This window comes from Bombina bombina, chromosome 3, assembly GCF_027579735.1.
Source record: "Bombina bombina isolate aBomBom1 chromosome 3, aBomBom1.pri, whole genome shotgun sequence".
Classification (NCBI taxonomy): domain Eukaryota; kingdom Metazoa; phylum Chordata; class Amphibia; order Anura; family Bombinatoridae; genus Bombina; species Bombina bombina.
Genome location: NC_069501.1, coordinates 676,099,603 through 676,120,322, shown reverse-complemented (window position 1 = coordinate 676,120,322; position 20,720 = coordinate 676,099,603).

Below are 20,720 nucleotides of genomic sequence, written 5' to 3'. Positions count from 1 at the left end.
GCTCGCCAGACATCGCTGCCACGGATCCACATACGATGCCTTTATTAAAAAAAAGTCAAAAAGACGCGCATCAAGTATGGCACGATGAGGATCAGACTGTTGTTAACTAACAGTCATAGATGTCATGGTTATTCTGTTTTTCCCAAATTTATTTATACCATTTCATTACTGTCCATGAGCAAGCACATTTCTCTAAAGCTAATCTTTTATTTTTCATCTGTAAATGTCCAAGAAATAACTACATTTATACCTGAACAAACAATATCTCATAGAAAGTTATTTTTATATGTATTTGTCATATGATACTTTCATATAAATTAATATGTATTAGTATTTCTAGAAGTCATGATATGCTTTTATCTGATGTGTTTTTAATAAATGACTATTAATGCTAGAATGTGTACATATATCTTTGCATATATATATATATATGTGTGTGTGTGTTATGTCAGAAACATATTTACATGTCCCTAAATTCCTTTTTTTGTTCTAAAAAATGTTGTCTTTCATATCTCTGTGTTTATTTATACCACTATATGTATATATTGTAAATGTATTATTATTCTGATCAGGAATAATTGTGAATATAACATGTAATCATGGTATCATATGTATTTATTTGCAATCAATGGATATTTTAAGAGCTGGGCCACTTTTCTCTCTTTACCTGTGTAACCCATTCTTATTACCATCGAGTTTTAAAAACCACCCCTACACAGGTGTTATAAAATGGGCTGGCATATAAGATGACATTTCTTACTGAAAAAGAAATTCAAGAGAAGGAAGAAATACACTGAAAATAGCATGACAGTAAAGAGGTGATTTTAATTTCTGCTGTATCTGATTCATGACAGTTTAATGTTAGGTGGGCTATCCCTTTGAGCTATCAGTTTAAGATTATATTAAATAAAACATCAATTCGAATTTTAAAATCATTGTCTAAAATATTACACTGTGTGTCCTAATGTCAGCATCAATGTTTATCTTTAATACTAACTTCACATATACATACTTTCAAAGTATAATACACAATGTAACAAATGGCACAAGTTCTGATGAGTGATCAATGACACAAGTATTGAGCAATTTGAATCATTAGTGATAGTTATAACATATATTCAAATCAGATTGGCTGATGTCATAAATCATGTGATTATGCATATTCCAATCAAAACTGGTTGAAAAATTCACTAGTGTGGGTTGTTTAGGAGTTTGCGTTATAAATGGTGCGAAAAGTGTTGTGTCAAATTTTGTGCAAAATGGAGAGTGGGACTTGTATTACATGGCTTGAACATGTCGCAAATAGATTTAAAAATAAAAATAAAAAGGAAGTTAGCTATATTATGTTGAGTATTTATTTCATTTTTATCTATATATCTATTAGTGCGACAAGTTTGGGGCAAAACTTTGCAACAAATTTGGAGATATAATATTGTCCCCTTGCTTTGTAATGAGAGACAAAGTTGTAGCATAATCCATAAGTAGCAATGTATTTTTCATTGTTATCCCTATATCTTCTAGTGCACCAAATGTGGAGCAATAATATTGTTTGATTGAGAAAAAGTATACAATTTTAATAAAGTTTCTAATTTATTTTAATTATGTAATATACTTCATTTTCTCGCAGCATCGAACATAAGCTTTCTGTGTTTTCAGACTCCCGTTGATTTCTATGGCATCTGCGGCCTTAAGAGTGGCGAATTGAAAACTAGGTGCGCTGCATCGGACTAGACGGGAGTGTACCTGTTAAATGTTCAATAAATTGGCAAAAGGGTCAAATAGAGTTGAATGTGAATTTGAAACATCTGTAATGACCCAAGCATCGATCTGCGTCGGATGAGATCTCAGGAGAGTATATTACGTCACAAATTTCAACATTTGACGATCTTGACGCTTTGATAACTACGGCGGATCAATCTCGCGACAAATACGATGCTGGATTCAAGGGTATTTTCAGTTGACGCTTTGATACATTTCCCTCCTAATCTATAATTTTGTATTGAGATTCCAATGAAAATTTTGAGGAAAAAATGTATTGCAAGTTTAAGCTTTTACTCAAAGCAATACAAAAAAAACATATAAAATAAATTTGGCTTCAAATGTGAACTTTCTGTTTTTAAATAAAGCTCCAGGCTAAGAGAGTGCAGTCACATTTTTAGAGTGTGGTCCATTGGTATTGGGATGGAAGGTGTAAGAGAATCAAAAATAAATGATCTGACAATAATGGCCTCTGCAATAAAGTTGAATCACCACCTCAAATAGCAGTTCATTTTTCCAAAATCCAACTGTCTTTTGAACGGACGGGGCAGGTGTTGATTAAAGCTGGGGGCTGGTAGTAAATAAGGGAGTTCCTTATTCGGGAACATGTAGGGAGATGTTATTAATGAGGAGTATTTGTGATGAGATCATGTAGAGGGGTGGGATACAGAGGTGGTGGGAATCTTCTAGAGACTTACAGTAGTGTTTTTCATGGTGGTTGTTTGCACAGGAGACAGACTGTTGAGGGTAATGAGCAATATTGAAGGAGGAACTGGGTCCTATATAGAGCTAATAGCTTTGAGCTGTTTTAATGAAATGTTAGCTAGAGAAAGCATTTCTGCACTACTATGGTGTGCAATTCACACATTATAATGATAGACCTACTATTGGATTACATGTTATTGACTACATATCCATATCAGGAGAGACAACAAATACATATCCAGAGAGACAAAATAACATATACTACATGTACAACATATACTACATACACAATCCAAGATAAACTCACAACTTTGTGTCCTTGATATGTATATACTTGGTAGAAGGAAAATATGACAAATACCTACATGTATATTATTAAAGGTTTTAATAACATTCACCTAAATTACGAGTTTTGAGCTAAACAATGTGTGAAACTAACGCCAAAAAAGTTGCAATATTTCACCCTCCATATTGCTGCCATTACGAGTTACTGAAAGCCTCCTTGTGCGTGTGATATGGTGACATTAAGCTCCATACCGCACAATTGCCAAGGGATGCTTTGACGTGCTCGTGCACGCTTTCCTCCTTGTGTGGCATGAAAATTCTCTGTAACGCAACCCATTGATGTCTATGGGGAAAAAAAAAGTTACGTTTAAACCTAACACCCTAACATAAAGTTACCCATTGCCCCTAAAGGAGCATTTGTATGGGCATTTCCCTTAAAAGGGCATGCAGCTCTTTTTCATCGCCCTTAAAAGGGCATATAGCTCTTTTTCAAAAGCCCAAACCCTAATCTGAAAAAAACACCCCAAAAAATAAAAAAAATTACTAACTCTAACCCCAGAATATCTATCTACTCATGGTTGCTGAAGTCCGGACATCCATGTGGCGAGAAGCCTTCATCCAGTCTTCGTCCAGTGCTTTATTGCTTTCTGAACTGTTTTGAGCAGGTAGTTTCTGCTTGGAAAGGCTGCTGTTTTGATCAGTAAATTCCCTTAGTCGCTATTAGCGACCACCAAGTTCACCATTTAACCTGTTTACCATCAAGTATACAAAGATCCTAAGTCACTATCCGTGACCGCAAAGACCACATCTCTAACTTCCCCCAGGATTTCTCGTCTTGATACGGAATAGGGGATCAAGAAATCAAAGATTCAATCTTTTTAAAGATACAATCTCTAAGTTGCAATATTGTAACATATCAGGATCACATAACAACATCCAGGATCATTTGCTATTACGAAGCATAGCTCCGGTTGCTAGGACCACATCCGTGATGTAAGAGAGGTCACGTGAGAATCCTTTAAAAAGCCGCCTCCCACCAACGGACCGGTAACGCTGAACCGCTACATGAGCGGTGAGGCCGGTCCTCCAAGAGAATACAACTTTGTTTCTTTTTATCGGACATACCTACTAACACTGTAAGGTACTATTGTTATATTGCAAAGACCAGAGGTTTGGTTATATTGGTTACTCTTTCAGCGCAATTCACACACTAACTAAAAGCGCTAGTGTTTTACTTTTGTTATAAGGGAGACGTCCCTTTTTTATGTATTTTTATGTCTTTTACTAAATTTTGCTAATACTATTAAGTGTCTTTTGGTATATATGTATATACATACATTTTTTTGACTCTTTAAGCCATCATAATATATACAATAACCGCATATCTTATATCAAATATATCATACTATCCAGGGCATAGCCTTTTAGACATCTATACTAATTGACTCTTATTTATATTGTGAAATTTAGGAGTATAACTATATACATATTATTCACATTACCTAGGGCTTAGTCATTTAGCCATCTTTATAAATTCACCCTAATTGGTGTACATTGCAAAATTTAGGAATATAATAGTATACACACAAATTTACTAAGTCAATACTTTGACACTTGCTATTTATTTTTATTTACATTCACTTATAGTGATGTCGCGAACCTAAAAATTTCAGTTCGCGAACGGCGGACTCGAACTTCCGCAACTGTTTGCGAACCGGGTGAACCGCCATTGACTTCAATAGGCAGGCGAACTTTAAAACCAACAGGGACTCTTTCTGGCCACAATAGTGATAGAAAAGTTGTTTCAAGGGGACTAACACCTGGACTGTGGCATGCCGGAGGGGGATCAATGGCAAAGCTCCCATGGAAAATTACATAGTGGATGCAGAGTCTGTTTTTAAGCCATAAAGGGCATAAATCACCTAACATTCCTAAATAGTTTGGAATAACGTGCTTTAAAACATCAGGTATGATGTTGTATCGATCATGTAGTGTAAAGGTTACGCCCGCTTCACAGTGACAGACCAAACTCCCTTTTTAAAGGTACAGTCTACACCAGAATTTGTAATGTTTTAAAAGATAGATAATCCCTTTATAACCTATTTCCCAGTTTTGCATAACTAGCACAATTATAATAATATACTTTTAACCTCTGTGATTATCTTGTATCTAAGCCTCTGCAAACTGCCCCTTTTTTCAGTTCTTTTGACAGACTTGCAGTCTAGCCAATCAGTGCCTGCTCCCAGATAACTTCTCGTGCACGAGCACAGTGTTATCTATATGAAATACGTGAACCAACACCCTCTAGTGGTGAAAAACTGTTAAAATGCAATCTGAAAGAGGTGGGACTCAAGGTCTAAGAAATTAGCATATGAACCTCCTAGGTTAAGCTTTCAACTAAGAATACCAAGAGAACAAAGTAAAATTGGTGATAAAAGTAAATTGGAAAATTGTTTAAAATTACATGCTCTATCTGAATCCTGAAAGTTTATTTTGGCCTAGACTGTCCCTTTAACGCACCGCAAACAACCGCAAACAGTCCATTTGCACAACCGCAAACTCCCAATTTGCACAAGGTTGGATACCAAGCTAGCCATGTCCCATTCCTTGTCCTCACTGATGTCATTGAAGGTCTCTTCCTCCACCCAGCCACGTACAACACCAAGAGTCCCCGAAAGGTGACAACAACCCCCCTGGGACGCCTGCTGTGTTTGGTATTCCACCTCCTCAAAGCCACCTTCCTCCTCTGACTCCTCTTCTTCAGACTCCTCTCTCTGCATTGCTTCTCTCTGCATTATTATAAGGTGTGTTAAGTAGTACTATTCCTATCAGTTTAATCCCTGTTGTGTCCCCTATCAGGGGACGTGTATATGGCATGGATTTTTGGAACCGGGAGATGGAAAAAGATGCTTGGTCGGTCCGGCCATGAGATAGATAGATTTGATAGATAGATACATAGATTAGATAGATAGATCAATAGATACATTTGATAGATTCGATAGATAGATTTGATAGATAAATAGATAGATTTGATAGATAGATAATTTCCCAGACATCGAATTACAAGACGTGCGGTTTGGGACCCATGGTAAGGTTCCCAGAGTCAGTTGCAGCACCAGGGGACGTGTATATGGCATGGATTTTAGGAACCAGGCGGGAGATGGAAAAAGATGCTTGGTCGGTCCTCCTATGAGTGGTGGCACTAACTTGGCAAGTGGGCCTGGCACACACGCTGGCAGGCAGACAACTGCAATTAGATTACACTAGCAGACTGATGTTTCACAGTCAAAAAAGTTTTTTTTTTAAATATTTACACTACTGTTACAACAAATATGAGTGGTGGCACTAACTTGGCAAGTGGGCCTGGCACACACTCTGGCAGGCAGGCAACTGCAATTAGATTACACTAGCAGACTGATGTTTCACAGTCAAAAAAGTTTTTTTTTTAAATATTTACACTACTGTTACAACAAATATGAGTGGTGGCACTAACTTGGCAAGTGGGCCTGGCACACACGCTGGCAGGCAGGCAGTGGCAATTAGATTACACTAGCAGACTGATGTTTCACAGTCAAAAAAGTTTTTTTTTACAAAATTTACAAAATTTACACTACTGTTACAACAGATATGAGTGGTGGCACTTAGCAAGTGGGCCTGGCACACACACTGGCAGAAAGGCAACTGCAATTAGATTACACTAGAAGACTGATGTTTCACAGTCAAAATTACACAGGCAAAAAAAAAAAAAAGATGTTCTAGCCCTAAAAAGGGCTTTTTGGGGTGCTGTCCTTACAGCAGAGATCAGATGAGTCCTTCAGGACTGTAGTGGACACTGAATACACTAGCCTAGCTATGAATTTCCCTATATCCCTCCTCTCACTAAGAATGCAGGATCAGAATGAATCTAAAATGGCTGCTGTCCAGGAGCTGGGAGGGTCTGGGAGGGAGTGTCTGCTGCTGATTGGATGAAATGTGTCTGCAGACTGTGAGATACAGGGTCAAAGTTTACTCAATGATGATGAATAGGAGGCGGATCGAACATCGCATATGTTCGCCCGCCGCGGCGAACACGAACAAGCTATGTTCGCCGGGAACTATTTGCCGGCTAACTATTCGCAACATCAGTATTCACTTATATATATTGGTTTATGATTTTTCATGCAAAAATTTAACCCGTGCTTTTAGCGCTTGACTTTATTTACACAATTGTCACACAAGTCTAGCAGGGCCTTTTTTTTCCTTAGCGCTTCATCTTTTCTTCTATTTTCATCCAGACAGCAACATCTTCATCCATCATGGGAGCATCTTCTATCTTCATACCGGCAGCGTGGAGTGGAACGGCAAAGACATCCAGCATGGAGCGTCCTCTTCATATGGTCCCCGCCGTAAACTGAATCTTCTATGCAAGGTAGCCATTTCAAAACAGCGTACCTTGCATTCCTATTGGCTAATTTGATTCTTCAAATTCAAATCAGCCAATAGGAGGAGAGCTTTTAAAATCCTATTGGCTGTTCAAAACAACCAATAGGATGAGAACTACTGAAATCCCATTGGCTGATTTGAACAAATGCTTGCAGTATAGCTATACCGACATGACTCTCAATAGCTGCTTTACTGCTTTTACGCTGAAATTGCCATTTTTTTCAGCGAAAAAAGCCGTAACACAAAACTCGTAATCTAGGTGATTGCTTGTATAAAAAGAAAATGACCAGAGCAAGAACCCCTCAAAGGCATTAACTTAAAGGAAAATTAGACACTACTAGATGGTAATATAAAATTAAATTATAAAATGATAATGTATGTATATATATAATAAAAACTCTGTAATATACTTCCATTATTTGTTTTTTCCCCTTTCCTGTAATTTAATTTTGAAATGTCAGTTCCTGTCAGAAATGGAAGTGCAGTACACTATTTCACACGGCTATTGGCTGCACACTCTAGTGACCTATACATAACTGTCACTAATTGGCCACAGCAGAGAAGGCAACCTAAGTTACAACATGGTAGCAACCATTGTTTTAAAGACACTAAGGCCTCTATTTATCAAGGTCTGTTGGACCTGATCCAACAGTGCGGATCAGGTCCGACAGACCTCGCTGAATACGGCGAGCAATACGCTCGCCATATTCAGCATTGCACCAGCAGCTCACAAGAGCTGCTGGTGCAATGCCGCCCCCTGCAGACTCGCGGCCAATAGGCCGCCAGCAAGGGGGTGTCAATCAACCTGATCGTACTTGATCGGGTTGATTTCCGGCGATGTCTGTCCGCCTGCTCAGAGCAGGCAGACAGGTAATGGAGCAGCGGTCTTTGTGACCACTGCTTCATAACAACTGTTTCTGGCGAGCCTGCAGGATCGCCAGAAACACGCGGCATCAAGCTCCATTCAGAGCTTGATAAATATGCCCCTATAACTTTACACTTATTTTGACAATATTTAAACAGCTAATGAAACTTTAAAAATAGATATACATATTATTCTTAGACTAATCTTTTCTTTAAATGCATCATTCTATCTAGCATTTATTAAGGGCTAGATTATGAGTGAAGCGCAAATGTTTGCACCCAAGTGATTAGGAGCTTATCGCAAGGGTTTGTGCTAGTCGGGCTTACCTCTGGTATTAGGAGTTGAAAGTAAACACGATCACTTGAGCGCAATCGTGATTTACGCTAGAATGATTACCGTGACTTCAGAGATCTGGTTAACTGTTTCATAAAACATTAAAGTGTTACAAAAAAACATAAAAAATTACTAGTGTTACGGTTACCCTTAGTCTCGCTGAGAGATGGACCGCTTAGTAGCCTGGATCCCTATTGCTAAAGAGGGGAGAAGCTGCTTTCCATAGTATTCTATATGAGTCTCGCAAATATAGAATAATCTCCCTTAGCTGCAGTACAGCTAGGATACCCTTCTGCCCACAAAAACGAGTCAACGCTGCGATTGAGGGTCAAACAAGAACTCAGGACTGGGATGCCCAGCCTGCTTTTTATTAAGGTTACATGCACACAGGGCACTCCCAGGGGGAGAGGGGGGGAAGCACAAAATCCCCCATCACACATTTAGATAGAGAGCACTGTCCTTTGACAGGCCACAATAGGATTACAGTACTTAAGATAACAAGTTTACAAGTTCATCTTATCAATTAGCAGTCTGGCTCCAGAGGTGATTAGACAATGGGATTGGTTATCCCTAAACTTAGAGCTGAGGCCAGCAAATGTGTATTTAGGCAATAGTTTCTAAAAGCTGAAAAAAAAGAGTTAACTCTTTATGTAATGATACTTGTTACGGTTTTCTTGGAGCCCTTCTTAGGCGCTGGCTTGCTGGTTCAGGCATTGCTGCTGGGAAATAAGCTCTTCACAACAAAATAACTAATGCTTCTGTAACAACTAGTATAATTACACTCATAATAACACCATCTAATACAAATGATTAAAAAAAATATTATATACAAAAATTATAAAGGCTCAAAGCAGCCAAAGGGCTTTAGCATAGAGATTGTGAAGTATCACTTGTTGTTAATAAAGTCTATTTTAATACATAGAAAATTTCAGCACACTCTTTTATTTTGCTCTGATCTCTGAGTTTTGGTTCTTTCACTGAGTTTGGTTTTGAGAACCTTGGTGGGATTATCTTTCATGGCTACTGTTTGCCAACTCAGGCCTAGTTTTCATTGAGGTGGTAACGTTTGGACACTGGAGTTAACATAAAATGTCTCCATAAACTTTAATAGAGATAAATGTTTTTACCACTATTTTCCAAACATTACCACCTCAATGGAAACTAGCCCTCAGTGGGGAACTCACAGAAGCATGTATCGCTATACAGAGTAATTTAGACAACCTGTGGTGGTGATACCAGAGTCAGAGCTTCCCAAAGGTTCAGCAGGCTTTTTTAGCACTTCACAAGTACCATTCAATCTGTGAGTATGTTGGCGTTTGCTTTTACTTTATCTGTTTGTCGTTGATATTGCACCATTGTGGCACCCTCTTCTCTTCTTTCTGTTTTCAGATCTTCTTGCTCTGTGCCTTTTCAAACTTTTGGAAGAAGCTAGCAGCTACATTCTGGTGTTCTGGGATTTATCTCTGTGTCAAATTTGTCACACTCGATATCTAGGCTGTTTGGGACTCAGTATTTGTTTTATTTATCCTTTCACGCAGAACACTATATTTGATTTAGGACACTGTCCTGTATCGTTTGTCTCATCATATTTGTTATTGTTTTTTGTGTATTTGAAGTGCACTGAATGATAACACTTTATGTTCTGTTGATATCAGTGGAATACATCACAATATCACACTTTTTTTTTTAGCAAGAGGTTGGTGCATCCAGCCTTTTTTAGGCTGTTGTTATATATGTTGTTATGTGTGCTACCTGTGTAGCTTGTGGACTGTCTGTTACTTTTAACCGGATGACGTAATAAATGCTAAGTTTTAACCTACTCTGTTTTGAAGTCGCTCCTTCTTCTTCTGTGGATATATGTATTTACAGACATATATACACATATAAACAAAGACATGCACATATATATGTGTAAATATATATATATATGTAAATCACCACACTTTTACACTCTCGCTCAGTCTCCCACAATACAAATTCTATGTCACGCAATCCTAACAATCTCAACTCCATTAACCCTGAGGGCTTATCCCCTCTCTTTTCTTGTGCTCTCTGAAATGCTCGCTCTGTCTGTAACAAACTTACAACTGTCCACGATCTGTTTGTTTCTAATACTTTCAATCTTCTAGCAATTACTGAAACCTGGCTATCTTCTTCTGACACTGCTTCCATTGCTGCTCTCACACACGGTGGTCTCCACTTTAACCACACATCTAGGTCAGGTGAGAGACATGGTGGCAGTGTTGGAATCTTACTCTCCCCCTCCTGCTCCTATCAGCACCAGCACCTCTCTCCTTCTCCTCCTTTGAAGTCCACTGCATCCGCCTGTTCTCCCCCTTTTCCCTCAGAGTGGCAGTTATCTATTGCCCACCTGGACCAACCTCCCAATTCCTTGACAACTTTGCTGCCTGGCTTTCTCACTTTCTCTCTACAAATACACCTGCTCTAATCCTAGGGGACTTCAACTTCCCGATTGATAACCCATCTGCCCATTGATAACCCATCTGCCCCTAAACTTCTCTCAGTCACAAACTTCTTTGGTGTCTCACAATCCACCCTATTCCCTACTCACCATTATGATCACTTTATCAATCTGGTATTCTTCTACCTCTGCTCTCTCTCTGATGTCACCTGTCGCCCCTTTCCCATCTCAGACCACCATCTGATCACCTATAATCCTAATGTACAAGCTAAACCTACTTCTTCCCCTCACCCCCCCCCCACCACCTGTAGAAATCTGCACACTGTGGATCCTTTCCAACTTTCTAACCTTATTCAAAAGCGCCTCCCCCACACTTACATGATATCCTGCCCTGACCTTTCTACAACCCACTATAACAATACTCTCCCCTCTGCACTTGATGCCCTTGCTCCTCCACAAATACGCAAAATCCCACGTCATTAGCTCCAGCACTTAACTGAGACTGCCCTCATCAATGTTACTAACGATCTTCTTTCTGCTAAAAGCAACAGTCACTACTCTATACTTAGCTTACTCAACCTGTGTGCTGCCTTTGACACCGTCGACCATCCCCTTCTCCTACGGACTCTTAGATCTCTTGGGCTCTGTGACACTGCCCTCTCCTGGTTCCACTCTTATCTCTCTAATGGGTCCTTTTCTGTCTCATTTGCTGGTGCTCTTCATTGCCTATGTCTGTTGGTGTACCTCAAGACTCTGTTCTGGGTCCTCTACTCTTCTCTATTTATACTTCCTCACTGGGTAAACTTATCAGTAGCTATGGCTTCAATTATCACCTCTATGCCGATGATACTCAGTTTTAACTATTCACCCCTGCACTTTCTCCTTCTGTACTTTCTCACATCAGTGACTGCTTATCTGGCCTTTTACCACCTAAAAATTAACATGTCCAAGACTGACATCCTTCTAACCCCCCCTCTTATTCTACTCCAGTTTCTAACTTTTCTATCACTGTTGGCAACACCACTATCTCTCCATCACCCCAAGTCTACTGCCTAGGAGTTAAACTGGACTCCAATCTGTCCTTCATACCCCACAACCAACTGCTCTCTTCATCCTGTCATAACCACCTATGCAATATCTCCAATATTTGTCTGTTTATGAGTGCTGAAATTACTAAACAGCTAATCCACTCCCTAGTAATTTCCCGATTTGACTACTGTAATATCCTATTAACTGACCTTTCTCTCTCCTGCCTCTCCCCTCTTCAATCCATCCTAAATGCCTCTGCTAGACACTCTGTATCTGCTGCACCTCTCTGCGAGTCCCTTCACTGGCTTCCCATTCACAGCAAAATTAAATTCAAAATTCTCACCCTGACCTACAAAGCCCTCACCAACGCAGCCCCCCCTATATGTCTTCACTCATCAACGAATATATTCCAGCCCTCCCCCTAAGATCCAACAATGACCTGCTCCTTGCATCTTCTATCATCACCTCCTCCCATGCTAGGCTACAGGACTTCTCTCATGCGGGACCAACCCTCTGGAACGCACTTCCTCAAGCTGTCAGACTTTCCCCTAACCTGTCCTCATTTAAACGCTCCCTAAAGACCTTTTTGTTCAGGGAAGCCTATCACCAAATCAGTAACAAATTAATTCCATTTGCCTAATAGTTGCCCTCTTCTAACTCCACACTAACATCATTATCACCTTTGCAGTCCTTACCTCCTGCTTCTCACCCTCCTACCCATAAAGATTGTAAGTAGTGATGTTGTGAACCTAAAAATTTGGGTTCGCGAACAGTGAACGCAATCTTTCCCTAAAGTTCGCGAACCGGGCGAACCGCCATTGACTTCAATGGGCAGGCAAATTTTTAAACCCACAAGGACTCTTTCTGGCCACAATAGTGATGGAAAAGTTGTTTCAAGGGGCCTAACACCTGGACTGTGGCATGCCGGAGGGGATCCATGGCAAAGCTCCCATGGAAAATTACATAGTTGCTGCAGAGTCTGGTTTTATGCCACAAAGGGCATAAATCACCTAACATTCCTAAATTGTTTGGAATAACGTGCTTTAAAACATCATGTATGATGTTGTATCGATCAGGTAGTGTAAGGGTTACGCCCACTTCACAGTGACAGACCAAACTCCCCGTGTAAAGGGACAGTCTACACCAGAATTTTTATTGTTTTAAAAGATAGATAATCCCTTATTACCTATTTCCCAGTTTTGCATAACTAACACATTTATAATAATATACTTTTAACCTCTGTGATTATCTTGTATGTAAGCCTCTGCAAACTGCCCCTTTTTTCAGTTCTTTTGACAGACTTGCAGTCTAGCCAATCAGTGCCTGCTCCCAGATAACTTCTCGTGCACAAGCACAGTGTTATCTATATGAAATACGTGAACTAACACCCTCTAGTGGAGAAAACTGTTAAAATGCAATCTGAAAGAGGTGGGCTTCAAGGTCTAAGAAATTAGCATATGAACCTCCTAGGTTAAGATTTCAATTATGAATACCAAGAGAACAAAGCAAAATTGGTGATAAAAGTAAATTGGAATTTTTTTTAAAATTACATGCTCTATCTGAATCATGAAAGTTTATTTTGGCCTAGACTGTCCCTTTAACACACCACAAACAACCGCAAACAGTCTATTTGCACAACCGCAAACTCCCCATTTGCACAATGTTGGATACCAAGCTAGCCATGTCCCGTTCCTTGTCCTCACTGATGTAATTAAAGGTCTCTTCCTCCACCCAGCCACGTACAACACCAAGGGTCCCCGAAAGGTGACAACAAGCCCCCTGGGATGCCTGCTGTGTTTGGTATTCCACCTCCTCAAAGCCACCTTCCTCCTCTAACTCCTCTTCTACAGACTCCTCTCTCTGCATTGCCTCTCTCTGCGTTATTATAAGGTGTGTTAAGTAGTACTATTCCTATCAGTTTAATCCCTGTTCCGTCCCCTATCAGGGGACATGTATATGGCATGGATTTTAGGAACCGGGAGATGGAAAAAGATGCTTGGTCGGTCCTCCTACTTCAAATTTGGGGGACTGCGTGTGCAATCTAATGTGCCACCAGATAGGAGTGGTGTGTTAAGTAGTACTATTCCTATCAGTTTAATCCCTGTTATGTGCCTTTTTTATTGGTTTGGTTTTTGAAGCCACAGTGCTGCACCAGAGGCCAGAAAAATTAGGCATGTACACATGCCTGAAAAATTAGGTATTGTTGCAGCCGCTGCTATAGCAGCGGCCAGAAAAATTGATGGTTTTTTTCCCAGGAAGAAAATGCCCTAAAACATTGCGGCTTGAACCCTAGTTGGTGGCGGATAAGTCAAGCAAGTCATCTGGCATTCGAAGATAAAATACAGCAGCGTGTGGACCATTTTTAGCCCAAGGCAGATCATCTCATTAGGCCTTTTTTACTCGAATGTATCGCCCAATGTCAGTCCCTTCGGGATCCATCCCTCATTCATCTTAATAAAGGTGAGGTAATCTAGACTTTTTTGACCTAGGCGACTTCTCTTCTCAGTGACAATACCTCCTGCTGCACTGAAGGTCCTTTCTGACAGGACACTTGAAGCGGGGCAGGCCAGAAGTTCTATTGCAAATTGGGATAGCTCAGGCCACAGGTCAAGCCTGCACACCCAGTAGTCAAGGGGTTCATCGCTCCTCTGAGTGTCGAGATCTGCAGTTAAGGCGAGGTAGTCTGCTACCTGTTGGTCGAGTCGTTCTCTGAGGGTGGACCCCGAAGGGCTGTGGCGATGCATAGGAGTTAAAAAGCTCTGCATGTCCTCCATCAGCAACACGTCTGTAAAGCGTCTTGTCCTTGCCGGCGTGGTCATGGGAGCCGTAGGATTACTTTCACCTCTTTCCCTGTTAGATTCCCGTTGTGCTGTGACATCACCCTTATACGCTGTGTAAAGCATACTTTTTAATTTAGTTTGGAACTGCTGCATCCTTTCCGACTTGCGGGAATTCGGTAACATTTCAGGAAATCTATGCTTATACCGGGGGTCTAGTAGCGTGGACACCCAGTACAGGTTGTTCTCCTTCAGCTTTTTTATACGAGGGTAGCTCAACAGGCACGACAGCATGAAAGACCCCATTTGCACAAGGTTGGATGCCGAGCTACTCATGTCCTGTTCCTCGTCCTCAGTGATCTCACTGAAGGTATCTTTTTCCCCCAGCCACGTTCAACACCACAAGTACCAGATAGGTGACAACAAGCACCCTGGGATGCCTGTTGTGGTTGGTCTTCCTCCTCCTCCTCAAAGTCACATTCCTCCTCTGACTCCTCTTCCTCACAATCCTCTTCCAGCGTTGCCACTGGTCCAGCAAGCGATGCTGATAAGTCTGTTTCTGGTGGTGATGGTGACCACAACTCTTCCTCTTCACGCTCATCTACGGCCTGATCCAGCACTCTTCGCAGGGCACGCTCCAGGAAGAAAACAAATGGTATGATGTCGCTGATGGTGCCTTTGGTGCGACTGACTAGGTTTTTCACCTCCTCAAAAGACGCATGAGCCTACAGGCATTGAGCATGAGCACCCAGTAACATGGGAAAAAAAACTCCCAACTCCGCAGAGGCTGTCCTAGCACCCCGGTCATACAAATACTCGTTAACGGCTTTTTCTTGTTGGAGTAGGCGGTCGAACATTAGGAGTGTTGAATTCCAACGTGTCGGGCTGTCGCAAATCAAGCGCCTCACTGGCATGTTGTTTCGACGCTGGATATCGGAAAAGTGCGCCATGGCCGTGTTGTAGGAACACCTCAAATGGCCACACACCTTCCTGGCCTGCTTCAGGACGTCCTGTAAGCCTGGGTACTTATGCACAAAGCGTTGTACAATCAGATTACACACATGTGCCATGCACGGCACGTGTCAACTTGCCCAATTTCAATGCCGCCACCAAATTACTTCCGTTGTCAGAAACCACTTTGCCGATCTCCAGTTGGTGCGGAGTCAGCCACTGATCCACCTGTGCGTTCAGGGCGGACAGGAGTGCTGGTCCGGTGTGACTCTATGCTTTCAGGCAAGTCAACCCCAAGACGGAGTGACACTGCCGTATCCGGGATGTTGAATAGTACCTGCAGAGCTGGGGGGGGTGCCGTTGATGTGGAGCAAGACGCAGCAGCAGAAGAGGACTCAGCCGAGGAGGTTATGGAAGAGGATGGAGTAGGAGGAGTAGAGGAGGTGGCAGCAGACCTGACTGAAAGTTGTGGCGGTATCACCAACTCCTCCTCTGCAGAGAAACGCATTCCATGCTTGGCAGCAGTCAGCAGGTTTACCCAATGTGCAGTGTAGATGATATACCTGCCCTGACCATGCTTTGCAGACCAGCTATCAGTGGTCAGATGGACCCTTGCCCCAACACTGTGTGCCAGACATGCCGTTACTTCCTTTCGCACAATCGAGTACAGGTTGGGGATTGCCTTTTGTGCAAAGAAATTTTGGCTGGGTACCTTCCACTGCGGTGTCCCAATAGCTACAAATTTTTGGAACGCCTCAGACTCCACCAGCTTGTATGGTAAAATCTGACGGGCTAAGAGTTCAGACAAGCCAGCTGTCAGACGCCGGGCAATGGGGTGACTTTGTGACATTGGCTTCTTATGCTCAAACATGTCCTTCACAGACACCTGACTGTGGTCAGATGAGCAGGAACTGCTCCGGAAGAGAGACGGAGTGGGGGATGGTTGAGAGGGGGCAAGGAGGACAGCAGTGGTTGACGTGGCTGAAGATGTTGGACCAGGAGGAGGATGGCGGCTTTTAGTTTGTGTGCTGCTTCTACTCATGTGTTGATCCCATAGGCGTTTGTGATGTGCGATCATCTGCCTTCGCAAAGCAGTTGTACCTAGGTGGGTGTTGGACTTCCCACAACTCAGTTTCTTTTGGCACAGGTTGCAAATGGCATCGCTGTTGTCAGAGGCAGACACACAAAAAAAATGCCACACTGCTGAGCTCTGCGATGACGGCATTCTGGTGATGGCAACAGCATGCGTTGATTGGCTGACCCCGGGTGCCGATGCATGCTGTCTGACTGTGCCACTAGCTCACTAGCTCCTTGCGACGACCTCCCCCTGCTTCCAACTCGTCTCCTCCTCTCTGTCTTCCCATCTTTCCCCCTGTTCTTCTTCTCTTCTAGTGGGCACCCACGTGTCATTCCAGGATGCATCGTCATCATCAACCGCTTCACTTGTATCTGACAAATCATGTAATTTGCTGCCTGACTGAGACATATCACTGTTATCTACATCCTCTGTCAATGATGGTTGCGCATCACTCATTTCTTCCAACTGATGTGTAAAAAACTCCTCTGACAGATCAAGTGTAGTGGCTGTGGTGCTAGTGTTGGTGGTGGTGGCAGGCGGGCGAGTGGTAACTTGAGAGGTGCCTGAAGATAAGCTGGAGGAGGATGGTGCGTCAAGGTTTGGAGCGAAAGCTATAGAAGATTGGGTGTCCTGTGTTATAGAGTCAACTATTTCCTCCTCAGAACTTTTCGAGTTCATGGGACATGGCCTCTGAACACTGGGCATTATTCTAGTGCCAAAGGGAATCACAGCACCACAACCACTACGGCACCTGCAAGGTGGCCTGCTTCTGCCTGTCATTTTTTTTAAATGTACACTTACACTACTATTAAACAAGATATGAGTGGTGGCACTGGGCAAGTGGGCACAGTATACGCTGTGAGCCTGACACAAAAAAGCAGACTGATGTTTCACAGTCCAAAAAGTTTTTATTTTTTTAAATGTACACTTACACTACTATTAAACAAGATATGAGTGGTGGCACTAAGCAAGTGAGCCCAGTATAAGCTGTGAGCCTGAAACAAAAAAGCAGACTGATGTTTCACAGTCCAAAAAGTTGTTTTTGTTTTTAAATGTACACTTACAATACTATTAAAAAAGATATGAGTGGTGGCACTGGGCAAGTGGGCACAGTATACGCTGTGAGCCTGGCACACACGCTGGCAGGCAGGCAACTGCAATTAGATTACACAAGCAGACTGATGTTTCACAGTCAATTTTTTTTTTTTTTTAATTTACACTACTGTTACACCAGATATGAGTGGGGGCACTGGGCAAGTGGGCACAGTATACGCTGTGAGCCTGGCACACACGCTGGCAGGCAACTGCAATTAGATTACACTAGCAGACTGATGTTTCACAGTCAAAAAAGTTTATTTTTTTAAATTTACACTACTGTTACACCAGATATGAGTGGTGGCACTGGGCAAGTGGGCCTGGCACACACGCTGGCAGGCAGGCAACTGCAATTAGATTACACAAGCAGACTGATGTTTCAAAGTCAAAAAAACATGCTGGCAGGCAGGAAACTGCAATTAGATTACACAAGCAGACTGATGTTTCACAGTCAAAAAAGTTTTTTTTTTTTAAATTTACAGTACTGTTACACCAGATATGAGTGGGGGCACTGTGCAAGTGGGCACAGTATACGCTGTGATCCTGGCACACATGCTGGCAGGCAGGCAACTGCAATTAGATTACACTAGCAGACTGATGTTTCAAAGTCAAAAAAGTTTTTTTTTTTAAATTTACACTACTGTTACACCAGATATGAGTGGGGGCACTGGGCAAGTGGGCCTGGCACACATGCTGGCAGGCAGGCAGGCAGGCAACTGCAATTAGATTACACAAGCAGACTGATGTTTCACAATCAAAAAAGTTTTTTTTTTTAAATTTACACTACTGTTACACCAGATATGAGTGGGGGCACTGGGCAAGTGGGCCTGGCACACACGCTGGCAGGCAGGCAACTGCAATTAGATTACACTAGCAGACTGATGTTTCACAGTCAAAAAAGTTTTATTTTTTTAAATGTACACTACTGTTACACCAGATATGAGTGGTGGCACTGGGCAAGTGGGTCTGGCACACACGCTGGCAAGCAGGCAACTGCAATTAGATTACACTAGCAGACTGATGTTTCACAGTCAAAAAAGTTTTTTTTTAAATTTACACTACTGTTACACAAGATATGAGTGGTGTGGCACTGGGCAAGTGGGCCTGGCACACACGCTGGCAGGCAGGCAACTGCAATTAGATTACACTAGCAGACTGATGTTTCACAGTCAAAAAAGTTTTTTTTTTTTAAATTTACACTACTGTTACACCAGATATGAGTGGTGGCATTGGGCAAGTGGCTTGGCAGGCATGCAACTGCAATTAGATTACACAGGAAAAAAATAAAAAAAAATAAATAATGATGTTCTAGCCCTAAAAAGGGCTTTTTGGGGTGCTGTGCTTACAGCAGAGATCAGATGAGTCCTTCAGGACTGTAGTGGACACTGAATACACTAGCCTAGCTATCAATTACCCTATTAAATCACCAGCAGCTACACTGTCCCTCCTCTCACTAACAATGCAGCTTCCGAATGAATCTAAAATGGCTGCTGTTCAGGAGCTGGGAGGGTCTGGGAGGGAGTGTCTGCTGCTGTTTGGCTGGAATGTGTCTGCAGACTGTGAGATACAGGGTCAAAGTTTACTCAATGATGACGAATAGGGGGCGGATCGAACATCGCATATGTTCGCCCGCAGCGGCGAACGCGAACATGCTATGTTCGCCGGGAACTATTAGCCGGCGAACTATTCGCAACATCACTAATTGTAAGTTTCCACAGGAAAAGGACCCTCAATTTCCCCTGTATTTTTTTGTTTAATTTTGTCCAGTGTCATTTTGTATTGTACTGTACTTTTATCTTTGTACCCATGGACAGCACTGCAGAAGCTGTTGGTGCTTTATAAATAATAATAATAATAATATAAGTGCAATTAGATGAAAACATGTAAAAGCATATTTAAACAATATTCATTTTTAATAAAGTGTTATAGTGTGTATTTATTGTAAACATTCCAATGTTCTGCACATAGCAGAATATGTTCCATGTATTTCTAAATAGATATTCCTATATATATATATATATATATATATATATATATATATATATATATATATATATATATATATATATATATATATATATATATATATGTGTGTGTGTGTGTGTGTGTGTGTGTGTATGTGTGTGTGTAAATATCTATACCTTTATGCAATCATGTATATATATATATATATATATATATATATACTGTATATATTGATATATGTAGAAATATGTATTTATGAATAAATAGAACATAATCTGCTATGATCATTGGAATGTGAAATATTCATATTTTCATGTCGGGTTAGCACAAATGAGAATATGCAAACGGGTTTGCTCAAGTGGAGTGTTTTTTCCACTTTTTTTTTTCTCCATTGATTTCTATGGAGGAATACATGAAAGTGCACGCGGTATTCTAAATTCAGCTTTTTGCGCACATTGGATTAGAGTGAGACCGAAAACAGTTTACTTTCGACTCATAACACCTAATCCAAAGAGCGCAAAAAGCTTACATCTAGCATAAGTAATGCTAGAGCAGAAACATTAATTTGTGCTCCACTCATAATTTGGCTCTAATTGTTTAATTTACATTTAATGAGTCATTTGCATAAGCATTTATTTTCAGACAATTCATGGTATAGCCAATTAATAGAAGGTGGGCAATAATTAAAGAATGTCCTGGCTATCTATGAAGAAATTGTATTGATTAGGGGCTAGATTACAAATAGAGCGTTAATTAATGCAATTGCTCAAGCGTTATCTGTGCTTGAAGTAAGCCTTTTGAAACTCATTGGGTAGCGCTTGTATTATGAGTTGAAAGTAAACTGTTTTCACTCTCACGCTAACCCAACGAGCGCAAAAAGCCAAAGTTAGAATATTGCATGCATATTCACGTATTAAGCCAAAGAAGTCAATTGAGCAAAAAAAGAAAGTGGAAAAAAAAACAGCTAACTCGCATCAAAGCACGATTGCATATTCTCATGAATATTTCATGTTCAATGTTCTTCACATAGAAGAC